At 58.1% G+C, this 17,243-nt stretch overlaps 1 protein-coding gene across 2 annotated transcripts in view; it reads left to right on the top strand.

Moving 5' to 3' along the window:
• The window catches only part of LOC147110285 (ATP-dependent RNA helicase with zinc finger domain-like), a 332,514-nt gene that overhangs the window by 116,104 nt on the left and 199,167 nt on the right, over nt 1-17,243 (top strand). The window lies entirely within an intron of this gene.

Consider the following 17,243-nt stretch of genomic DNA (forward strand, 5'->3'; position numbering starts at 1 on the left):
TCCCCCCTCTCTCTCTCCCCCGTCCCCCCCTCTCTCTCTCCCCCGTCCCCCCCTCTCTCTCTCCCCCGTCCCCCCCTCTCTCTCTCCCCCCGTCCCCCCTCTCTCTCTCCCCCGTCCCCCCTCTCTCTCTCCCCCGTCCCCCCTCTCTCTCTCCCCCGTCCCCCCTCTCTCTCTCTCCCCCGTCCCCCCTCTCTCTCTCTCCCCGTCCCCCTCTCTCTCTCTCCCCCGTCCCCCTCTCTCTCTCCCCCGTCCCCCCTCTCCTCTCTCCCCCGTCCCCCCTCTCTCTCTCCCCGTCCCCCTCTCTCTCTCCCCGTCCCCCCTCTCTCTCTCCCCCGTCCCCCCTCTCTCTCTCCCCCGTCCCCCCTCTCTCTCTCCCCGTCCCCCCTCTCTCTCTCCCCCGTCCCCCCTCTCTCTCTCCCCCGTCCCCCCTCTCTCTCTCCCCCGTCCCCCCTCTCTCTCTCCCCCGTCCCCCCTCTCTCTCTCCCCCGTCCCCCCCTCTCTCTCTCCCCCGTCCCCCTCTCTCTCTCTCCCCCGTCCCCCCTCTCTCTCTCCCCCGTCCCCCCTCTCTCTCTCTCTCCCCCGTCCCCCCTCTCTCTCTCTCCCCCGTCCCCCTCTCTCTCTCTCTCTCCCCCGTCCCCCTCTCTCTCTCGTCTCTCTCTCCCCGTCCCCCCTCTCTCTCTCTCTCCCCCGTCCCCCCTCTCTCTCTCTCTCCCCGTCCCCCTCTCTCTCTCTCTCCCCGTCCCCCCTCTCTCTCTCTCTCTCCCCGTCCCCCCTCTCTCTCTCTCTCCCCCGTCCCCCCTCTCTCTCTCTCTCTCCCCCGTCCCCCCTCTCTCTCTCCCCCGTCCCCCCTCTCTCTCTCCCCCGTCCCCCCTCTCTCTCTCTCCCCCGTCCCCCTCTCTCTCTCCCCCGTCCCCCCTCTCTCTCTCCCCCGTCCCCCCTCTCTCTCTCCCCCGTCCCCCCTCTCTCTCTCCCCCGTCCCCCCTCTCTCTCTCCCCCGTCCCCCTCTCTCTCTCTCTCTCCCCGTCCCCCTCTCTCTCTCTCCCCCGTCCCCCCTCTCTCTCGTCTCTCTCCCCGTCCCCCCTCTCTCTCTCTCTCCCCGTCCCCCTCTCTCTCTCCCTCTCTCTCTCCCCGTCCCCCCTCTCTCTCTCTCTCCCCCGTCCCCCCTCTCTCTCTCTCTCCCCGTCCCCTCCTCTCTCTCTCCCCGTCCCCCTCTCTCTCTCCCCCGTCCCCCCTCTCTCTCTCCCCGTCCCCCTCTCTCTCTCCCCCGTCCCCCCTCTCTCTCTCCCCCGTCCCCCCTCTCTCTCTCCCCCGTCCCCCCTCTCTCTCTCCCCCGTCCCCCTCTCTCTCTCCCCGTCCCCCCTCTCTCTCTCCCCCGTCCCCCTCTCTCTCTCTCCCCGTCCCCCTCTCTCTCTCCCCGTCCCCCTCTCTCTCTCTCTCCCGTCCCCCCTCTCTCTCTCCCCCGTCCCCCCTCTCTCTCTCCCCCGTCCCCTCTCTCTCTCTCCCCCGTCCCCCCTCTCTCTCTCCCCCGTCCCCCCTCTCTCTCTCCCCCGTCCCCCTCTCTCTCTCCCCCGTCCCCCCTCTCTCTCTCCCCCGTCCCCCCTCTCTCTCTCCCCCGTCCCCCCTCTCTCTCTCTCCCCGTCCCCCCTCTCTCTCTCCCCCGTCCCCCTCTCTCTCTCTCTCCCCGTCCCCCCTCTCTCTCTCCCCCGTCCCCCTCTCTCTCTCCCCGTCCCCCCTCTCTCTCTCCCCCGTCCCCCTCTCTCTCGTCTCTCTCTCCCCGTCCCCCCTCTCTCTCTCCCCCGTCCCCCCTCTCTCTCTCCCCGTCCCCCCTCTCTCTCTCCCCCGTCCCCCCTCTCTCTCTCCCCGTCCCCCCTCTCTCTCTCCCCCGTCCCCCCTCTCTCTCTCTCCCCCGTCCCCCCTCTCTCTCTCCCCCGTCCTCCCCTCTCTCTCTCTTCCCCCGTCCCCCCTCTCTCTCTCTCCCTCCGTCCCCCCTCCTCTCTCTCCCCCGTCCCCCCTCTCTCTCTCCCGTCCCCTCTCTCTCTCCCCCGTCCCCCCTCTCTCTCTCCCCCGTCCCCCTCTCTCTCTCCCCCGTCCCCCTCTCTCTCCCCGTCCCCTCTCTCTCTCCCCCGTCCCCCCTCTCCTCTCTCCCCCGTCCCCCCTCCCTCTCTCCCCCGTCCCCCTCTCCTCTCTCCCCGTCCCCCCTCTCCCTCTCTCCCCCGTCCCCCCTCCTCTCTCTCCCCCGTCCCCTCCTCCCTCTCTCCCCCGTCCCTCTCTCCTCCCCGTCCCCTCTCTCCCCCGTCCCCCTCTCCCCCGTCCCCTCTCCCCGTCCCCTCTCTCCCCCGTCCCCTCTCTCTCCCCGTCCCCCTCTCCCCCGTCCCCCTCTCTCCCCGTCCCCCTCTCCCCCGTCCCCTCTCTCCCCCGTCCCCTCTCCCCGTCCCCTCGTCCCCCGTCCCCTCTCTCCCCCGTCCCCTCTCCCCCGTCCCCCTCTCCCCCGTCCCCTCTCTCCCCCGTCCCCTCTCTCCCCGTCCCCTCTCCCCCGTCCCTCTCTCCCCCGTCTCCCCCTCTCCCCTCGTCCCCTCTCCCCCGTCCCCCTCTCCCCGTCCCCCTCTCCCCTCTCCCTCTCTCCCCCGTCCCCCCTCTCCCGTCTCTCCCCCGTCCCCCCCCTCTCCCTCTCTCCCCCGTTCCCCCCCCTCTCTCTCGTCTCTCCCCCGTCCCCCCTCTCTCTCTCCCCCGTCCCCCCTCTCTCTCTCTCTCCCCCGTCCCCTCCCTCTCTCTCTCTCTTCCCCCGTCCCCCCTCTCTCTCTCTTCCCCCGTCCCCCCGTCCCCTCTCTCCCCCCGTCCCCCCTCTCTCTCTCTCTCTCTCTCTCTCTCTCCCCCGTCCCCCCTCCCTCTCTCCCCGTCCCCCCTCCCTCTCTCCCCGTCCCCCCTCCCTCTCTCTCCCCGTCCCCCCTCCCTCTCTCCCCCGTCCCCCCTCCCTCTCTCCCCCGTCCCCCCTCCCTCTCTCCCTCCGTCCCCCCTCCCTCTCTCCCCCGTCCCCCCTCCCTCTCTCCCCCGTCCCCCCTCCCTCTCTCCCCCGTCCCCCCTCCCTCTCTCCCCCGTCCCCCCTCCCTCTCTCCCCCGTCCCCCCTCCCTCTCTCCCCCGTCCCCCCCTCCCCTCTCTCCCCCGTCCCCCCTCCCTCTCTCCCCCGTCCCCCCTCCCTCTCTCCCCCGTTCCCCCCCCTCTCTCTCTCTCTCCCCCGTCCCCCCTCTCTCTCTCCCCCGTCCCCCTCTCTCTCTCTCTCCCCCGTCCCCCCTCTCTCTCTCTCTTCCCCCGTCCCCCCTCTCTCTCTCTTCCCCCGTCCCCCCGTCCCTCTCTCCCCCGTCCCCCCTCTCTCTCTCTCTCTCTCTCTCTCCTCTCTCCCCCGTCCCCCCTCCTCTCTCTCCCCGTCCCCCCTCCCTCTCTCCCCGTCCCCCCTCCCTCTCTCCCCGTCCCCCCTCCCTCTCTCCCCCGTCCCCCCTCCCTCTCTCCCCCGTCCCCCCTCCCTCTCTCCCCCGTCCCCCCTCTCTCTCTCCCCCGTCCCCCCTCTCTCTCTCCCCCGTCCCCCCTCTCTCTCTCCCCCGTCCCCCTCTCTCTCTCCCCCGTCCCCCCTCTCTCTCTCCCCCGTCCCCCCTCCCTCTCTCCCCCGTCCCCCCTCCCTCTCTCCCCCGTCCCCCCTCCCTCTCTCCCCGTCCCCCCTCCCTCTCTCCCCCGTCCCCCCTCCCTCTCTCCCCCGTCCCCCCTCCCTCTCTCTCCCCCGTCCCCCCTCCCTCTCTCCCCCGTCCCCCCTCCCTCTCTCCCCCGTCCCCCCTCCCTCTCTCCCCCGTCCCCCCTCTCCCTCTCTCCCCCGTCCCCCCTCCCTCTCTCCCCCGTCCCCCCTCCCTCTCTCCCCCGTCCCCCCTCCCTCTCTCCTCCGTCCCCCCCTTCTCTCTCCCCCGTCCCCCCTCTCTCTCTCTCTCTCTATCCCCGTCTCTCTCTCTCTCTCCCCGTCCCCCTCTCTCTCTCTCCCCCGTCCCCCCTCCCTCTCTCCCCCGTCCCCCCTCCCTCTCTCCCCCGTCCCCCCTCCCTCTCTCCCCCGTCCCCCCTCCCTCTCTCCCCCGTCCCCCCTCCCTCTCTCCCCCGTCCCCCCTCCCTCTCTCCTCCGTCCCCCCCTTCTCTCTCCCCCGTCCCCCCTCTCTCTCTCTCTCTCTATCCCCGTCTCTCTCTCTCTCCCCCGTCCCCCCTCTCTCTCGTCCCCCGTCCCCCCTCCCTCTCTCCCCGTCCCCCCTCCCTCTCTCCCCGTCCCCCCTCCCTCTCTCCCCCGTCCCCCCTCCCTCTCTCCCCCGTCCCCCCTCCCTCTCTCCCCCGTCCCCCCTCCCTCTCTCCCCCGTCCCCCCTCCCTCTCTCCCCCGTCCCCCCTCCCTCTCTCCCCCGTCCCCCCTCCCTCTCTCCCCCGTCCCCCCTCCCTCTCTCCCCCGTCCCCCCTCCCTCTCTCCCCCGTCCCCCCTCCCTCTCTCCCCCGTCCCCCCCTCCCTCTCTCCCCCCGCCCCCCTCCCTCTCTTCCCCGCCCCCCCTCCCTCTCTTCCCCCGCCCCCCCTCCCTCTCTTCCCCCACCCCCCTCCCCCTCTCCCCCGTCCCCTCTCCCCCGTCCCCCTCCCCCTCTCTCCCCGTCCCCTCTCCCCCGTCCCCTCTCCCCCGTCCCCCCTCCCCCTCTCCCCCCTCTCCCCCTCTCCCCCCTGCCCCTCTCCCCCGTCCCCCTCTCCCCCCGTCCCCCTCTCCCCCGTCCCCCTCTCCCCCGTCCCCCTCTCCCCCGTCCCCCTCTCCCCCGTCCCCCTCTCCCCCGTCCCCCTCTCTCCCCGTCCCCCTCTCCCCCGTCCCCCTCTCCCCCGTCCCCTCCTCTCCCCCGTCCCCCCTCTCCCTCTCTCCCCCGTCCCCCCTCTCCCTCTCTCCCCCGTCCCCCCCTCTCCCTCTCTCCCCCGTCCCCCTCTCCCTCTCTCCCCCGTCCCCCCTCTCCTCTCTCCCCCGCCCCCCCTCCCTCTCTCCCCCGCCCCCCCTCCCTCTCTCCCCCGCCCCCCTCTCTCCCCCGCCCCCCTCCCTCTCTCCCCCGCCCCCCCCTCTCTCCCCCGCCCCCCCTCCCCCTCTCCCCCGCCCCCCCTCCCTCTCTCCCCCGCCCCCCTCCCTCTCTCCCCCGCCCCCCCTCCCTCTCTCCCCCGCCCCCCCTCCCTCTCTCCCCCGCCCCCCTCCCTCTCTCCCCCGCCCCCCTCCCTCTCTCCCCCGCCCCCCTCCCTCTCTCCCCCGCCCCCCCTCCCTCTCTTCCCCCGCCCCCCCTCCCTCTCTCCCCCGTCCCCCTCTCCCTCTCTCCCCCGCCCCCCCTCCCTCTCTCCCCCGTCCCCCCTCTCCCTCTCTCCCCCGTCCCCCCTCTCCCTCTCTCCCCCGCCCCCCCTCCCTCTCTCCCCCGCCCCCCCTCCCTCTCTCCCCCGCCCCCCCTCCCTCTCTCCCCCGTCCCCCTCTCTCCCCGTCCCCCTCTCCCCCGTCCCCCTCTCCCCCGTCCCCCTCTCCCCCGTCCCCCTCTCCCCCGTCCCCCTCTCCCCCGTCCCCCCTCTCCCCCGTCCCCCTCTCCCCCGTCCCCCTCTCCCCCTCTCCTCTCCCCCGTCCCCCCTCTCCCCCGTCCCCTCTCCCCCGTCCCCCTCTCCCCCGTCCCCCTCTCCCCCGTCCCCCTCTCCCCCGTCCCCCTCTCCCCCGTCCCCCTCTCCCCCGTCCCCCTCTCCCCCGTCCCCCTCTCCCCCCTCTCCCTCTCTCCCCCGTCCCCCTCTCTCCCTCTCTCCCCCGTCCCCCCTCTCCCTCTCTCCCCCGTCCCCCCTCTCCCTCTCTCCCCCGTCCCCCCTCTCCCTCTCTCCCCCGTCCCCCCTCTCCCTCTCTCCCCCGTCCCCCCTCTCCCTCTCTCCCCCGTCCCCCCTCTCCCCCGCCCCCCCTCCCTCTCTCCCCCGCCCCCCTCTCTCCCCCGTCCCCCTCCCCCCCTCTCCCCCGTCCCCCTCTCCCCCGTCCCCCTCTCCCCCGTCCCCCTCTCCCCCGTCCCCCTCTCCCCCGTCCCCCCTCTCCCCCGTCCCCCCTCTCCCCCGTCCCCCTCTCCCCCGTCCCCCTCTCCCCCGTCCCCCTCTCCCTCTCTCCCCCGTCCCCCCCTCTCCCTCTCTCCCCCGTCCCCCCTCTCCCTCTCTCCCCCGTCCCCCTCTCCCCCTCTCCCCCGTCCCCCCTCTCCCCCTCCCCCTCTCCCCGTCCCCCTCTCCCCCTCTCCCCCGTCCCCCCTCTCCCTCTCTCCCCCGTCCCCCCTCTCCCTCTCTCCCCCGTCCCCCCTCTCCCTCTCTCCCCCGTCCCCCTCTCCCTCTCTCCCGTCCCCTCTCCCTCCGTCCCCCCTCTCCCTCTCTCCCCCGTCCCCCCTCTCCCTCTCTCCCCCGTCCCCCCTCTCCCTCTCTCCCCCGTCCCCCCTCTCCCTCTCTCCCCGTCCCCCCTCTCCCTCTCTCCCCCGTCCCCCCTCTCCCTCTCTCCCCCGTCCCCCCTCTCCCTCTCTCCCCCGCCCCCCTCCTCCCCCGCCCCCCTCTCTCCCCCGCCCCCCTCCCTCTCTCCCCCGCCCCCCCCTCTCTCCCCTCCCGCCCCCTCCCTCTCTCCCCCGCCCCCCCTCCCTCTCTCCCCCGCCCCCCCTCCCTCTCTCCCCCGCCCCCCCTCCCTCTCTCCCCCGCCCCCCCTCCCTCTCTCCCCCGCCCCCCCTCCCTCTCTCCCCCGCCCCCCCTCCCTCTCTCCCCCGCCCCCTCCCTCTCTCCCCCGCCCCCCTCCCTCTCTCCCCCGCCCCCCTCCCTCTCTCCCCCGCCCCCCTCCCTCTCTCCCCCGCCCCCCCTCCCTCTCTCCCCCGCCCCCCCTCCCTCTCTTCCCCCGCCCCCCCTCCCTCTCTTCCCCGCCCCCCCTCCCTCTCTTCCCCCGCCCCCCCTCCCTCTCTTCCCCCGCCCCCCCTCCCTCTCTTCCCCCGCCCCCCCTCCCTCTCTTCCCCCGCCCCCCCTCCCTCTCTTCCCCCGTCCCCCCTCCCTCTCTTCCCCCTCTCCCCCGTCCCCCTCTCCCCCGTCCCCCTCTCCCCCGTCCCCCTCTCCCCCGTCCCCCTCTCCCCCGTCCCCCGTCCCCCCTCTCCCTCTCTCCCCCGTCCCCTCTCTCCCCCGTCCCCTCTCTCCCCCGTCCCCCTCTCCCTCTCTCCCCCGTCCCCCCTCTCCCTCTCTCCCCCGTCCCCTCTCTCCCCCGTCCCCCCTCTCCCTCTCTCCCCCGTCCCCCCCTCTCTCCCCCGTCCCCCCTCTCCCTCTCTCCCCCGTCCCCCCTCTCCCCTCTCTCCCCCGTCCCCCCTCTCCCTCTCTCCCCCGTCCCCCCTCTCCCTCTCTCCCCCGTCCCCCCTCTCCCTCTCTCCCCCGTCCCCCCTCTCCCTCTCTCCCCCGTCCCCCCTCTCCCTCTCTCCCCGTCCCCCCTCTCCCTCTCTCCCCCGTCCCCCCTCTCCCTCTCTCCCCCGTCCCCCCTCTCCCTCTCTCCCCCGTCCCCCCTCTCCCTCTCTCCCCCGTCCCCCCTCTCCCTCTCTCCCCCGTCCCCCCTCTCCCTCTCTCCCCCGTCCCCCCTCTCCCTCTCTCCCCCGTCCCCCCTCTCCCCCGTCCCCCCTCTCCCCCTCTCCCTCTCTCCCCCGTCCCCCCTCTCCCTCTCTCCCCCGTCCCCCCTCTCCCTCTCTCCCCCGTCTCCCTCGCTCCCCCGTCCCCCCCCTCGCTCGCTCCCCGTTCCCCCCCCTCGCTCGCTCGCTCCCCCGTTCCCCCCCCCCTCGCTCGCTCCCCCGCCCCCCCCCCTCTCGCTCCCCCCGTCAGTTTGTTAAAGAACTGTACAGTATTTTATAATTTTGACCGTCTGTTGATTTTCATTCAGTGACTGGAGGAGCAATTGTATTTTGATCATAGTGGATGTTTTCTGGACAAATGTTGCAATTTGACTCTTAAGTTCAACCTGTACATGGTGTGTGGAGAGTACCGATGGCTGCGAGTATATTGCAAGGTGATAATGCACTGGAACGGATTCAGGGGATGTCCTTGTCTGTGAAGTTTGATGTTTTCAATACTAATGCAACAATTGTGAAAGTTTTGGCTTTTTCCAATTTCTTTTTCTTATGTAAATGAGTGCTGGTTTCCATAAGCAGAGAACTGCCCCTTTTAATCTCTGGCGCGCCGAGTAAGTGTATCCCTGATCTAACCATGATCCCTGACTTCGATAAATTGCTTTGTAGAGTACAGAGCATTTGGACTCTGTCTCACGCTAATCAGAAAATGGAAAATATTGTGCAGATTTTGCAAATAAAACTGATTGAGAAGAATAGGCAAAATACCTTGCATCACAGAAACATAGAAGACAGGAGCAGGAGTAGGCCATTCGGCCCCTCGAGCCTGCTCCGCCATTCAATGCGATCATGGCTGATCATCCAAATTCAGTACCCTGTCCCTGCCTTTTCCCTATACCCCTTGATCCCTTTAGCCTGAAGAAATATATCCAACTCCTTCTTGAATATATTTAATGAATTGGCCTCTACTGCCTTCTGTGGTAGAGAATTCCACAGGTTCACCACTCTCTGGGTGAAGAAATTCCTCCTCATTTCTGTCCTAAATGGCCTACCCTTTATCCTTAGACTGTGTCCCCTGGTTCTGGACTCCCCGACCATCGGGAACATCCTTCCAGCATCTAGTCTGTTCAGTCCTGTCAGAATTTTATAAGTTTCAATGAGATCACCCCTCATTCTTCTAAACTCCAGCGAGTACAAGCCCAATCGACCAAATCTCTCCTCATATGTCATTCCTGCCATCCCAGGTATCAGCCTGGTGAATCTTCGCTGAACTCTCTCCATGGCAAGAACATCATTCCTCAGATAAGGCGACCAAAACTGCACACAATACTCAAGGTGTGGTCTCACCAAGGCCCTGTACAACTGCAGCAAGACATCCTTGCTCCTGTACTCGAATCCTCTCGCTACTAAGGCCAACATACCATTTGCCTTCTTAACCGCCTGCTGCACCTGCATGCTTGCCTTCAGCGACTGGTGCACAAGGACACCCAGGTCTCGTTGCAATATATGCAATTGTGATGGCTATTGGAGAATCTGTCCTTTCAGTTCCTTTCACCAGACTCTTGAATAGACACATTGTCTGCTGTTAAATATGTAAGTGCTGTTTCTGGAGCGCTGAGAAGGGATAATGGGCAGGTACTCTAATTGGCAGCTTGTGACTTGTGGTTTCCCACAAGTTTCTGTTTTGGGGCATCAACTATTCACCGTATTTATTAACAACTTAGATGATGGGATAGAGAGCCACATATCTAAGTTTGCCGATGACACAAAGATAGGCGGCATTGTGAGCAGTGTAGATGGAAGCATAAAATTACAAAGAGACATTAATAGATTCAGTGAGTGGGCAAAAAGTTGGCAGATGGAGTATAATGTGGGAAAATGTGAGGTTATCAACTTTGGTAGGAAAAATAAAAAAGCAAATTATTATTTAAATAGAGAGAGACTACATAATGCTGCAGTACAGAAGGACCTGGGAGTCTTCGTACATTTAATACAAAAAGTTAGCATGCAGATACAGCAAGTAATTAGGAAGGCAAATGGAATGTTGGCCTTTATTGCAAAGGAAATGGAGTATAAAAACAGGGAAGTCTTGCTACAACTGCACCTGGAGTACTGCGTACAGTTTTGGTCTGCTCATTTAAGTGAGGATATACTTGCATTGGAGGCAGTTCAGAGAAGGTTCACGAGGTTGACTCCTGAGATGAAGGGGTTGTCTTAGGAAGAAAGATTGAGCAGGTTGGGCCGATACTCATTGGAGTTTAGAAGTATGAGAGGTGATCTTATTGAAACATGTAAGATTCTGAGGGGGCTCGACAAGGTAGATGCAGAGAGGATGTTTCCCCTCGTGGGGGAATCTAGAACTAGGGGGCATAATTTCAGAATAAGGGGTCGCCCATTTAAAACGGAGATGAGGAGGAATTTCTTCTCTGAGGGTCGTGAATCTTTGGAATTCTCTACCCCAGCGAACTGTGGAGGCTGGGTCATTGAATATATTCAAGGCGGAGATAGACAGATATTTGAGCTACAGGGAAGTCAAGGGTTATGGGGAGCGGGCGGGAAAGTGGCGTTGAGGCCATGATCAGATCAGCCATGATCTCATTGAATGGCGGAGCAGGCTCGAGGGGCCGAATGGTCTACTCCTGCTCCTATGTCTTATGTTCTTATGAAACACTGGCAAATGGAATTCAGTGTAGGCAAATGTGAGGTCATCCACTTTTGACCTGAACAGGATAGACCCAGGCACTTTCTAAATGGTGAAAAGCTAGAAACAGTGGATGTCTAAAGAGACTTGGGGCTCCAGGTACATAGATGATTAAAATGTCATGAACAGGTACAGAAAATAATCAAAAAGGCTAATGGAATGCTGGCCTGTATATCTAGAGGACTAGAATACAAGGGGGTAGAAGTTATGCTGCAGCTGTACAAAGCCCTGGTTAGACCACACCTGGAGCACTGTGCGCAGTTCTGGGCACCACACCTTAAGAAGGATGTATTGGCCTTGGAGGGAGTGCAGCGTAGGTTTTACCAGAATGATGCCTGGACTCCAAGGGTTAAATTACAAAGCGAGATTACACAAACTAGGCTTGTATTCCCAGTAATTTTGAAGGTTAAGAGCTGATTTGATCAAAGTTTTCAAGGTATTAAGGGGAACAGATAGACAATCACTTTAAGCTCCAGGGAACCCGGGCAGCTGGGTTGCCGGCTTTTCAGTGCAAAAGCAGCGCATGTGCGGTATTTTGAATGGGCCGCAAAGCCCCATAAAGGGGCTGCGCGCCGCCCCAAAAAAGTTACAGGGAACATTACTGATAGGATCGAGAGAAACTATTTCTGTTGGTTGGGGAGTGTAGCACTAGAGGGCATAGTCTTAAAAAAAAAATAATAGAGCCAGGCCATTCAGGAGTGAAGCAAGGAAACACTTCTACAGGCAAAGGGTGGTAGCAGTTTGGAACTCTTCCGCAAACGGTAATTGATGCTAGATCAATTAATTTAAAATCTGAGATTGATAGCTTTTTGTTAATCTAAGGTATTAAGTGATATGGGGCAAAGGTGGGTATATGGAGTAAGGTCACAGATCAGCCATGATCACGTTGCCTGGCGGAACAGGCTCAAGGGGCTAAATGGCCTCCTCCTGATCCGATGAACATGCAGTTCTAGGTAAAGAAGTGATGAACAGAGCTGAGAACGAGCAGCCAGCTCTGGGACTTTTATTCAGCTGATCTCATTTGATGTCAAAGGACGATTGAAGAATTCAAGTAAACAAAACATTTAGTCTTAATAAGCAACGGGATCATGACTTTTCACCATTGTATTTCCTTCCTGCATCAGCACAAGACTGTTATTCATCCTAGCAGCATAATTGTAGACCCATATGTTTATGGGGTTGCTGCTGGGATAAGGGAGTCTCTTTTAGTAGTGTAAATGCAGGGATCCTGGTGCATGTATGTCACTCTTCCTCAATCAAGCATAAATATACAAGCAGCTTTAGTCTGGCCCATGACCCCAGGATGAATTCAATTAGAGGTCTGAGATGAATATTTAACACTGGTGTTCCAAATCAATCCAACACTGCCACTATTCGCGTTGCAGCCAGCCACATGGATTAGCCAGCCGCAGACCAACTTTACCACAGAAGGAAGGATCTTTCATCAAAGTCCCAGTGAGACAGCTGAAGCCATATTTAATCCAGAGTTACCCTAACTATGTAAAACTATCCAAAGCTAAAGGCAATATTCCTATTTTTTTGCCGTATTGTATTTTACTGTTGTAATTTGATTCTTCTGCTGCTGTTCGTTTTTTTTTGGTGTATATAAAACAACAACTACTTTATATATTTATATAGCGCCTTTAACGTAGTAAAACATCCCAAGGCGCTTCACCGTTGTATTAAAAGACAAAATATTTGACACCGAGCCACATAAGGACAAATTAGGGCAGATTACCAAAAACTTGGTCAAAGAGGTAGGTTTTAAGGAGCGTCTTAAAGGAGGAAAGAGAGGCGGAGAGGTTTGGACAGGGAATTACAGAGCTTAGGGCCTAGGCAACAGAAGGCACGGCCACCAATGGTTGAGCGATTATAATCAGGGATGCTCAAGAGGCTAGAATTGGAGGATCGCAGATATCTCGGGGGTTGGGGGGGGTGGGTGAGTTGTGGGGCTGAAGGAGATTACAGAGATAGGGAGGGGCGAGGCCATGGAGGGATTTGAAAACAAGGATGAGAATTTTGAAGTCAAGACCTTGCTTAACCGGGAGCCAATGTAGGTCAGCGAGCACAGGGGTGATGGGTGAACGGGACTCGGTGCGATATACATTGCACAGCATCGCCAGAAGAAATTGCACTTTGTGCTGCTCTCTTTCTCAGTTATTGGACTGAAGGCCAGAGTAAAGCAGTGAAGAAAGAGTTCTGAATTCACGCTTTGAGTTTCTTTTGACCTGTCTTGACAGTTTTGAACGAAAGGTTTCTCTCTCCTCCCTGGTGGGAAGGACCTTGGCCAAAATTTGCTGATTTTTCCCACAGGGACTGTTGAAATCGGTGATTCATACCCCTACTCTGGTTCCATGTCTTGGTGCTCCAGTGCACTGCACTGCCTGGGGCCTGGCCACCTTTTATTTAAAAAAAAATTAAAAAAATTAGTAAGATAAATACACAGCAGTAGCAATTATCTGCAAACACTACTGTCTGCATGGTAATAACTACAATGAGTGATAAACTTCTGTTCGACTGCAGCTTCTGACCGACTGTCAACTTAAGATGGTAAAAACATTAGATTTTTATTTAGCCATGTGGGGAGAGGAGAGGAAGGAACAATTCTGTTTTTTGCTGTAGGTTGTAACCCCATATTGCAGTGATGGGGCACGTCACTAATCCTGTAAATTAAGGTACTGTCGATGGGAAGCCCTCCTGTGACGGATTTGCCTGATAGTTGTATTCAGTTCACAGTGGGCGACGGATACAAAAATAGGAAGTGCTTTATTTTTTCCAGTTTAATTAGATACCAGCACGCACAGAGCGGCAGAAATCGAGACACCAGGTCACCCTCAGTGACCCTAACATTTAATTGGCAAATGTCTGTGTGCCTTTTGTTTCCTCATTTTGTTATTGACCAGTCTGGTGCTCAGTCTGATCCCTCTGCCTTTCTTGTGTGTGACAGTCAGCATCTCGTCTGTCTCCTCCTCCCCATTTCATGGGAGCTGCTGCAGTTGTGCCAACCTTTGGAGTAAGTGGGGGAATATGGGTTTAGGTTAATTGTTTGCATTTTATGTGCAGCGTGTTGCTTTTTCTTGTGCATTTGTCATTGGATGAACTTGTGCCTTTGGTTTGGAAAATAGAAGCATTTATTTGCTGGGATCGCCCTCCTATTCCTTGGAGAACACAAAGCTGAGAATTAAGTACTTTTTGCTTCTGGGATTTCACAATCTAATCAAAATTGTGTGTCACACAGTGAAAATTGGATACATGTTTTCATCAAAAAATCACTAACTTTTGGCGGTATTGATTGGGTTAGCTGCTTTAGACAAGTAATCTTGCCCTCTGGGGAGCATCTAAAGCCAACCCATGGCCATAACTTCACAATGAGTTAATCATTTATTATGAAAACTACCAGACTCTTGTCATATTTGACATTAAGCCATCTGTTAGGTATTTGTATAGTTGTATCATCCAGCAGCTCTCAGGCAAACAGCAGATCTTGGTTCTGTCTCCATAGGAACAGGAGTAGGCCATTCAGCCCCTCAAGCCTGTTCTGCCAGTAGCATATCCTCCCAGCTCTCTAAATTTGCAATCCTTACTAAAAGTGGTAATTTACTCTTCAGTTAAAGAGAGGTTAACAAAGCATTGGCTCAACTTTGTTTGACCTGGTTAATGCCAAAATGAAACATTCCTTGACCTGAGATCTGTGTGTAGCCGATGAGGATGTTGGCTGAAGAAGTGGCCCAAAATACCAAAATGGCAGCTGTTAGTCGGAGCTGGAATCCAGACAGGTGACTGGGCTGCCGAGTGTTTGGTGATTAGATCCTCCATAGGGCTTTCCTGTAGTTGCACAATGCTAGAAGGGTACAGTCCGCCTGAGAGGAGGTGTTGGCTCCTTCACAATACCTGCAGATCTCTGGAGCATGCCTGAAGGTTTCAGTCCTTGGATGTGGCAGTGGAACACACACTTTCCAATGCGCAGGGTAGGAATACTTTGATGGACAGTGATCAGATGCTTCTTCATATCATTATGCAATTTGACAGATCTGGGTTGATAGAGCAGATCGCTTTGCTTATTGCCAAGCTCCCACAGAGGCAGCTGCAGATGGTCTCTGCGAAGCTCGTTGTAAGGCCAGTGGGCAGTTTGCAGCACTCTGCTCCTTCATTTGGTGGTCTCCCTCTCCCATTCCCACTCGCACTCCAACTCCTTTGCTTTCTGCCACAACTTGCAAGAAAGTTAGTAGCTTGTCCAGTTGAATGAGTGAGATGTGTTGGCTAATTTCAGAAGATAGTAAAATAAGTCCCACTCATAAGATGTTACTATTGATTTTGTTTTTTCTTGCTGGATCAGTCTGTGTGGGAGGTGTGGGTGTCATGACTGTCGGCGAGCATCAGTTTTACGATAATGGGGCATGGTCAGTCAATACTGATTTGAATCAGATATTCTGATAAAATGACGAGAATTTTCTTCAGGGTTAAACTGTTTATATGTCTGTAAGAACCGATACCAGCTGAAGCTTTAAAAAAAAAACATATATTGTGCATTATGTAGAGTGAAAGGAAAGCACAGTGGGAGCTCATGCTGCTGATAAAGATGCCTTCGGTTTACAAGGCCATCCAGCAGCTCTCACAGTTTCCATTGAGGAGGTTATGTTGAGAGTTCCGGGGCTGCCTGTCACTTAGACTAATTTTGCTCTTAGTTAAGGGAAGCTGCCAGTTACATAATCCCCACTTGCTCACTTTCTGGCTGCATTCATTCTGCTTGGGGAGAGGTGATTTATTTCTGCTCTTACATTACATCTGGACTTCTTTTGGGACAATTGCCACCATCATTTATGACTCTGGGAGTTTGAACAATTTCATTCACTTCTTGTTTGCATCAAGTGTCATTGACTTGGCATTTCTTGATGTTGAAATAAATTTAAGTGGTGTACCTTAAACAAAGCTGTCAAATTCTGACCATTAATGAGTGCTTTGTTAAAGCTATAATGTTAAGATTTAAATTCTCTGGATAGCTTTTCAGTGTTACCACTCAGTTTGTATTTTCTGTAGTTTCATACAACTGTTCACTGATGTCATGGGCTGAAGCTCCTCACAACTGCTTGGTTCAGGATGTTAGCGGGAAGCTGTTAATACAGAAAGTAATGGATGTGTGGTATTGAGGCAGGCTTTTGATCTCTGCATTTTATCAGTTTTAACAGTGTGTGGTTCGCTTCAAGGTTAATTTTCGGAATCGAAACATAGAAACATAGAAGATAGGAGCAGGAGTAGGCCATTCGGCCCTTCGAGCCTGCTCCGCCATTCAACGAGATCATGGCTGATCAACCAAACCCTAGCACCCGGTCCTGACACCGACAGCCATCCCACCCAAGCCCTATCCCCGTAACCATTTTTAATTTCCACCAGCCTTGCCAAAAGGGCGGGTTGGTGATCTGCTTCTGGCCAGTTGAATGCTGCCGGTATAACTATTGACGAGGAGTTGCTTGGATGAATCTCTCTTTGCTGCCATTGCTTCTCCCACCATCATGGAACCTCATGGGCTTTGCTCAGCTGCTTCCCCAGTGAAGTGGCTGAGATATGAAGCTTTACTTGTAGCTATCTCCTGGTTTGACACAAGCCTCGGTATGTTCTGTTGCAAAGTAGCTCAGCACCTTGGAACTTCAGCGTATTGTGCGGCCAGAGGGGTCAGCTTCTACAGGTACGCTGATGACCCCCAGCTCGACCTCTTGTGAGGAATTCGACTCCACTCCAATTGGATACAATGATCATTTATTTAAGACTTGTAAAACTTTATTAACGCAGCCTAATCCAATCAGCACGCACCACACTTACTTCCTTGGTTTTTCTTAATGTTCTTGCTCTGATCACACCATATGTATGCACCAATCAGATTCCTGATCATGTCTTGTCTTCCTAGCTTTGTAACTGAGGTTTATTCCAGCTTCAATGACAGGATACAGTTTGCTGACTTTGCTGTTCTTTACACAATAGCTGCTAACTATGTTTGTCCGTTATAAATGCTATTGCCAAGCTTTCGAGCAGATGAACCCCTTCTTACTCTCTCCAGCACCTCTCGACCCCTCCACTGCTTCAGTGTTGTCAGACAAACCTTCATCTATGCCTTTGTCATGTCCAGATTCTACTTATTCCAATGTTGTGCTGGCTGGCCTTCCACCTTGCGCCTTTCGTAAACTTCAGCTGATCTAAATCTCTGCTGCCAGCACTCTATCCCGCACCAAGTTCTGCTCACCATCACCCCTGTCCTTGTCTTTAAATCCCTTTATGGTCTCGTCTCTCAATCTCTAACCTATATCTATGCTAGTCCCCCCCATCCCTCAAACTCTCTATCCCTCTGACTTTGGCCTCTTGTGGATCCTGCCCTCTCTTTGCTCCATCATTGACAGCCGTGCCTTCAGTCGACTGGGCCCCATGCTGTGGAATTTGCTCCCTAAGCCCCTTCACCTCCCTACCTCCCTCCCCTCCTTTTAAACCCCCCTTAAACCCACTTCTTCGACAAAGCTTCTGGTCACCCCTACTAATATCTTCTTTGACTTGGTGTCCAGTCTTTTTGATTCTGCCTCTGTGAAGCCACTTGGGTCTCTCTCCTACATTAAAGGCGCTATGTAAATGCAAGTAGTTGTTGTTGTGTTGAGATTTGGTCGTCAAGTACACTGTTAATGAACTCTTATTTTAAGTTAATAGTGCTTGCAATGTATTTACTAAAACAGAGAAATAATCCAAATGCTAAGGAGTAGACATGCTGGGACGGGAGGGTCAGAGGGGACAAGAGGGAATCCTTGGCTTATGTTGCACAATGGGTCCAATTTCATTGCTGATCACCTGGAACGACGACTATTCAGATTCCATAGAGAAGCCCAGCAAACAGAATGTTTGCCTGAAATGATGCAGGAAAGCCGTTGCCATAGTTAACCGTACTTAGC

The sequence above is a fragment of the Somniosus microcephalus genome, chromosome 11, assembly GCF_052327205.1.
Source record: "Somniosus microcephalus isolate GS21.2 chromosome 11, FLI_Smic_1.0, whole genome shotgun sequence".
Taxonomy (NCBI): Eukaryota; Metazoa; Chordata; class Chondrichthyes; order Squaliformes; family Somniosidae; genus Somniosus; species Somniosus microcephalus.